Source organism: Carex rostrata, unplaced genomic scaffold, assembly GCF_964058835.1.
Source record: "Carex rostrata unplaced genomic scaffold, lpCarRost1.2 SCAFFOLD_41, whole genome shotgun sequence".
Classification (NCBI taxonomy): Eukaryota; Viridiplantae; Streptophyta; class Magnoliopsida; order Poales; family Cyperaceae; genus Carex; species Carex rostrata.
The window spans coordinates 282,501-290,000 of NW_027601199.1; positions in this window are offsets into that span (position 1 = coordinate 282,501).

Sequence of the window (7,500 nt, forward strand, 5' to 3'; positions counted from 1 at the left end):
CCAGCGGCAAGCGGAAACGGCTAACGTTGGGCAAAAGTGACCCGAAAACAGTTCAGCTGGGGGAAATTAAGCGGAAGCAGCCAAGCGTTGGGGAAAACCAAGCGGATACGGCCAAGAGTCGGTGGAAAATGGCCCGAAAACAGTCCAGCGGCAAGCGGAAACGGCTAACGTTGGGACAAAGTGACCCGAAAACAGTTCAGCTGGGGAAAATTAAGCGGATGCAGCCAAGCGTTGGGGAAAACTAAGCGGATCCGGCCCAGAGTCGGTGGAAATTGGCCCGAAAACAGTCCAGCGGCAAGCGGAAGCGGCTAACGTTGGGCAAAAGTGACCCGAAAACAGTTCAGCGGGGGAAAACTAAGCGGATGCGGCCACGCGTTGGGGAAAACTAAGCGGATACGGCCAAGTGTTGGGGAAAAATGGCCCGAAAACAGCCCAGCGGCAAGCGGAAGCGGCTAACGTTGGGGAAAAGTGACCCGAAAACAGTTAAGCGGGGGAAAACTAAGCGGATGCGGGCACGCGTTGGGGAAAACTAAGCGGATGCGGCCAAGTGTCGGTGGAAATTGGCCCGAAAACAGCCCAGCGGCAAGCGGAAGCGGCTAACGTTGGGCAAAAGTGACCCGAAAACAGTTCAGCGGGGGAAAACTAAGCGGATGCGGCCACGCGTTGGGGAAAACTAAGCGGATACGGCCAAGAGTCGGTGGAAATTGGCCCGAAAACAGTCCAGCGGCAAGCGGAAGCGGCTAACGTTGGGCAAAAGTGACCCGAAAACAGTTCAGCGGGGCAAATTTTTGAAATTTTTTTTGAAATTTTTTTGAATTTTTGAAATTTTTGAAATTTTTGAAGTTTTTTTGGGTTTTTGGACTTTTTTTGAATTTTTGAATTTTTTGAATTTTTTTGAATTTTTTTGAATTTTTTTGAATTTTTTGAATTTTTTTTGAATTTTTGAAATTTTTTTTTTTTTTTTGAATTTATTTGATTTTATAAATTTTTTGTGATTTTTTGAGATTTTTTTGAATATTTTACATGGGTGATTTCGACTTGGGGGATTTTCAGGGGGTGGTAACCCTGGGCGTGGCTAGAGCCTCAAAATGCATATTCCCCTATAGGGGGGCAAGGTTTTCAAAAATGGGTGCCCCCTCATGTACACGCGCGTGGGTGTACATGGCCCCGTCGGTGCCAGCGTGGGTGGAAAATGGCCCGAAAACAGCCCAGCGGCAAGCGGAAGCGGCTAACGTTGGGCAAAACTGACCCGAAAGCAGTATAGCTTGGAAAATTAAGCGGATGCAGCCAATTGTTGGCGAAAACTAAGCGGATACGGCCAAGTGACGGTGAAAAATGGCCCGAAAACAGTCCAGCGGCAAGCGGAAACGGCTAACGTTGGGCAAAAGTGACCCGAAAACAGTTCAGCTGGGGGAAATTAAGCGGAAGCAGCCAAGCGTTGGGGAAAACCAAGCGGATACGGCCAAGAGTCGGTGGAAAATGGCCCGAAAACAGTCCAGCGGCAAGCGGAAACGGCTAACGTTGGGACAAAGTGACCCGAAAACAGTTCAGCTGGGGAAAATTAAGCGGATGCAGCCAAGCGTTGGGGAAAACTAAGCGGATCCGGCCCAGAGTCGGTGGAAATTGGCCCGAAAACAGTCCAGCGGCAAGCGGAAGCGGCTAACGTTGGGCAAAAGTGACCCGAAAACAGTTCAGCGGGGGAAAACTAAGCGGATGCGGCCACGCGTTGGGGAAAACTAAGCGGATACGGCCAAGTGTTGGGGAAAAATGGCCCGAAAACAGCCCAGCGGCAAGCGGAAGCGGCTAACGTTGGGGAAAAGTGACCCGAAAACAGTTAAGCGGGGGAAAACTAAGCGGATGCGGGCACGCGTTGGGGAAAACTAAGCGGATGCGGCCAAGTGTCGGTGGAAATTGGCCCGAAAACAGCCCAGCGGCAAGCGGAAGCGGCTAACGTTGGGCAAAAGTGACCCGAAAACAGTTCAGCGGGGGAAAACTAAGCGGATGCGGCCACGCGTTGGGGAAAACTAAGCGGATACGGCCAAGAGTCGGTGGAAATTGGCCCGAAAACAGTCCAGCGGCAAGCGGAAGCGGCTAACGTTGGGCAAAAGTGACCCGAAAACAGTTCAGCGGGGCAAATTTTTGAAATTTTTTTTGAAATTTTTTTGAATTTTTGAAATTTTTGAAGTTTTTTTGGGTTTTTGGACTTTTTTTGAATTTTTGAATTTTTTGAATTTTTTTGAATTTTTTTGAATTTTTTTGAATTTTTTGAATTTTTTTTGAATTTTTGAAATTTTTTTTTTTTTTTGAATTTATTTGATTTTATAAATTTTTTGTGATTTTTTGAGATTTTTTTGAATATTTTACATGGGTGATTTCGACTTGGGGGATTTTCAGGGGGTGGTAACCCTGGGCGTGGCTAGAGCCTCAAAATGCATATTCCCCTATAGGGGGGCAAGGTTTTCAAAAATGGGTGCCCCCTCATGTACACGCGCGTGGGTGTACATGGCCCCGTCGGTGCCAGCGTGGGTGGAAAATGGCCCGAAAACAGCCCAGCGGTAAGCGGAAGCGGCTAACGTTGGGCAAAACTGACCCGAAAGCAGTATAGCTTGGAAAATTAAGCGGATGCAGCCAATTGTTGGCGAAAACTAAGCGGATACGGCCAAGTGACGGTGAAAAATGGCCCGAAAACAGTCCAGCGGCAAGCGGAAACGGCTAACGTTGGGCAAAAGTGACCCGAAAACAGTTCAGCTGGGGGAAATTAAGCGGAAGCAGCCAAGCGTTGGGGAAAACCAAGCGGATACGGCCAAGAGTCGGTGGAAAATGGCCCGAAAACAGTCCAGCGGCAAGCGGAAACGGCTAACGTTGGGACAAAGTGACCCGAAAACAGTTCAGCTGGGGAAAATTAAGCGGATGCAGCCAAGCGTTGGGGAAAACTAAGCGGATCCGGCCCAGAGTCGGTGGAAATTGGCCCGAAAACAGTCCAGCGGCAAGCGGAAGCGGCTAACGTTGGGCAAAAGTGACCCGAAAACAGTTCAGCGGGGGAAAACTAAGCGGATGCGGCCACGCGTTGGGGAAAACTAAGCGGATACGGCCAAGTGTTGGGGAAAAATGGCCCGAAAACAGCCCAGCGGCAAGCGGAAGCGGCTAACGTTGGGGAAAAGTGACCCGAAAACAGTTAAGCGGGGGAAAACTAAGCGGATGCGGGCACGCGTTGGGGAAAACTAAGCGGATGCGGCCAAGTGTCGGTGGAAATTGGCCCGAAAACAGCCCAGCGGCAAGCGGAAGCGGCTAACGTTGGGCAAAAGTGACCCGAAAACAGTTCAGCGGGGGAAAACTAAGCGGATGCGGCCACGCGTTGGGGAAAACTAAGCGGATACGGCCAAGAGTCGGTGGAAATTGGCCCGAAAACAGTCCAGCGGCAAGCGGAAGCGGCTAACGTTGGGCAAAAGTGACCCGAAAACAGTTCAGCGGGGCAAATTTTTGAAATTTTTTTTGAAATTTTTTTGAATTTTTGAAATTTTTGAAGTTTTTTTGGGTTTTTGGACTTTTTTTGAATTTTTGAATTTTTTGAATTTTTTTGAATTTTTTTGAATTTTTTTGAATTTTTTGAATTTTTTTTGAATTTTTGAAATTTTTTTTTTTTTTTGAATTTATTTGATTTTATAAATTTTTTGTGATTTTTTGAGATTTTTTTGAATATTTTACATGGGTGATTTCGACTTGGGGGATTTTCAGGGGGTGGTAACCCTGGGCGTGGCTAGAGCCTCAAAATGCATATTCCCCTATAGGGGGGCAAGGTTTTCAAAAATGGGTGCCCCCTCATGTACACGCGCGTGGGTGTACATGGCCCCGTCGGTGCCAGCGTGGGTGGAAAATGGCCCGAAAACAGCCCAGCGGTAAGCGGAAGCGGCTAACGTTGGGCAAAACTGACCCGAAAGCAGTATAGCTTGGAAAATTAAGCGGATGCAGCCAATTGTTGGCGAAAACTAAGCGGATACGGCCAAGTGACGGTGAAAAATGGCCCGAAAACAGTCCAGCGGCAAGCGGAAACGGCTAACGTTGGGCAAAAGTGACCCGAAAACAGTTCAGCTGGGGGAAATTAAGCGGAAGCAGCCAAGCGTTGGGGAAAACCAAGCGGATACGGCCAAGAGTCGGTGGAAAATGGCCCGAAAACAGTCCAGCGGCAAGCGGAAACGGCTAACGTTGGGACAAAGTGACCCGAAAACTGTTCAGCTGGGGAAAATTAAGCGGATGCAGCCAAGCGTTGGGGAAAACTAAGCGGATCCGGCCCAGAGTCGGTGGAAATTGGCCCGAAAACAGTCCAGCGGCAAGCGGAAGCGGCTAACGTTGGGCAAAAGTGACCCGAAAACAGTTCAGCGGGGGAAAACTAAGCGGATGCGGCCACGCGTTGGGGAAAACTAAGCGGATACGGCCAAGTGTTGGGGAAAAATGGCCCGAAAACAGCCCAGCGGCAAGCGGAAGCGGCTAACGTTGGGGAAAAGTGACCCGAAAACAGTTAAGCGGGGGAAAACTAAGCGGATGCGGGCACGCGTTGGGGAAAACTAAGCGGATGCGGCCAAGTGTCGGTGGAAATTGGCCCGAAAACAGCCCAGCGGCAAGCGGAAGCGGCTAACGTTGGGCAAAAGTGACCCGAAAACAGTTCAGCGGGGGAAAACTAAGCGGATGCGGCCACGCGTTGGGGAAAACTAAGCGGATACGGCCAAGAGTCGGTGGAAATTGGCCCGAAAACAGTCCAGCGGCAAGCGGAAGCGGCTAACGTTGGGCAAAAGTGACCCGAAAACAGTTCAGCGGGGCAAATTTTTGAAATTTTTTTTGAAATTTTTTTGAATTTTTGAAATTTTTGAAGTTTTTTTGGGTTTTTGGACTTTTTTTGAATTTTTGAATTTTTTGAATTTTTTTGAATTTTTTTGAATTTTTTTCAATTTTTTGAATTTTTTTTGAATTTTTGAAATTTTTTTTTTTTTTTGAATTTATTTGATTTTATAAATTTTTTGTGATTTTTTGAGATTTTTTTGAATATTTTACATGGGTGATTTCGACTTGGGGGATTTTCAGGGGGTGGTAACCCTGGGCGTGGCTAGAGCCTCAAAATGCATATTCCCCTATAGGGGGGCAAGGTTTTCAAAAATGGGTGCCCCCTCATGTACACGCGCGTGGGTGTACATGGCCCCGTCGGTGCCAGCGTGGGTGGAAAATGGCCCGAAAACAGCCCAGCGGCAAGCGGAAGCGGCTAACGTTGGGCAAAACTGACCCGAAAGCAGTATAGCTTGGAAAATTAAGCGGATGCAGCCAATTGTTGGCGAAAACTAAGCGGATACGGCCAAGTGTCGGTGAAAAATGGCCCGAAAACAGTCCAGCGGCAAGCGGAAACGGCTAACGTTGGGCAAAAGTGACCCGAAAACAGTTCAGCTGGGGGAAATTAAGCGGAAGCAGCCAAGCGTTGGGGAAAACCAAGCGGATACGGCCAAGAGTTGGTGGAAAATGGCCCGAAAACAGTCCAGCGGCAAGCGGAAACGGCTAACGTTGGGACAAAGTGACCCGAAAACAGTTCAGCTGGGGAAAATTAAGCGGATGCAGCCAAGCGTTGGGGAAAACTAAGCGGATCCGGCCCAGAGTCGGTGGAAATTGGCCCGAAAACAGTCCAGCGGCAAGCGGAAGCGGCTAACGTTGGGCAAAAGTGACCCGAAAACAGTTCAGCGGGGGAAAACTAAGCGGATGCGGCCACGCGTTGGGGAAAACTAAGCGGATACGGCCAAGTGTTGGGGAAAAATGGCCCGAAAACAGCCCAGCGGCAAGCGGAAGCGGCTAACGTTGGGGAAAAGTGACCCGAAAACAGTTAAGCGGGGGAAAACTAAGCGGATGCGGCCACGCGTTGGGGAAAACTAAGCGGATGCGGCCAAGTGTCGGTGGAAATTGGCCCGAAAACAGCCCAGCGGCAAGCGGAAGCGGCTAACGTTGGGCAAAAGTGACCCGAAAATGGATCAGCGGGGGAAAACTAAGCGGATGCGGCCACGCGTTGGGGAAAACTAAGCGGATACGGCCAAGAGTCGGTGGAAATTGGCCCGAAAACAGTCCAGCGGCAAGCGGAAGCGGCTAACGTTGGGCAAAACTGACCCGAAAACAGTTCAGCGGGGGAAAACTAAGCGGATGCGGCCACGCGTTGGGGAAAACTAAGCGGATACGGCCAAGAGTCGGTGGAAATTGGCCCGAAAACAGTCCAGCGGCAAGCGGAAGCGGCTAACGTTGGGCAAAAGTGACCCGAAAACAGTTCAGCGGGGGAAAACTAAGCGGATGCGGCCACGCGTTGGGGAAAACTAAGCGGATACGGCCAAGAGTCGGTGGAAATTGGCCCGAAAACAGTCCAGCGGCAAGCGGTAGCGGCTAACGTTGGGCAAAACTGACCCGAAAACAGTTCAGCGGGGGAAAACTAAGCGGATGCGGCCACGCGTTGGGGAAAACTAAGCGGATACGGCCAAGTGTTGGGGAAAAATGGCCCGAAAACAGCCCAGCGGCAAGCGGAAGCGGCTAACGTTGGGCAAAAGTGACCCGAAAACAGTTCAGCGGGGGAAAACTAAGCGGATGCGGCCACGCGTTGGGGAAAACTAAGCGGATACGGCCAAGTGTGGGGGAAAAATGGCCCGAAAACAGCCCAGCGGCAAGCGGAAGCCGCTAACGTTGGGCAAAAGTGACCCGAAAACAGTCCAGCGGGGGAAAACTAAGCGGATGCGGCCACGCGTTGGGGAAAACTAAGCGGATACGGCCAAGCGTCGGTGAAAAAGGCCCGAAAACAGTCCAGCGGCACGCCGAAGCGGCTAACGTTGGGCAAAAATGGCCAAAAGCGGTGGAGCAGGGCGGTCTGAATCTATGCATCCACATAAAATGGGGGGTAAACCTGGGGGATTTCCAGGGGGTGGTAACCCTGGGCGTGGCTGGAGACCCAAAATGCATATTCCCCTATAGGGGGGAAGGATTTTTGGAAGAGGCAGCCCCTCATGTACATGCCAAGCGGGGTGTACATGGCCCCTGTGGGTGCCTCCGTCGGTGTAAAATGGCCCGAAAAACAAGATTATGTTACCCGAAGACACGATTATGTTACCGAAAAAACACGGTTGAGCGGGGGCAGTAAGCACGGTTGAGCGGGGGCAAAAAACACGGTTGAGCGGGGCAAAAAACACGGTGCAGCGGGGACAAAAGACACGATTTTGTTACCGAAAAACACGGCCCGTCGGGGGCAAGGAACACGAATATGTTACCGAAAAACACGGACCACGCGGGTTGAAATCCCCAGCCGTAGAGCCGGCGAAACACGGTGGGGCAGGGCGTCTAAGCGTGGAGGCGCCCGTAAGACCGATGCGGGTTGAAATCCCCAGCCGTAAAGCCGGCGAAAAGCGGTCGGGCAGGGTGACTCCGCGTGGAGTTTCGCCCGTAAGGCCGATGCGGGTAGCCGCGCGGGTTGAAATCCCCAGCCGTAAAGCCGGC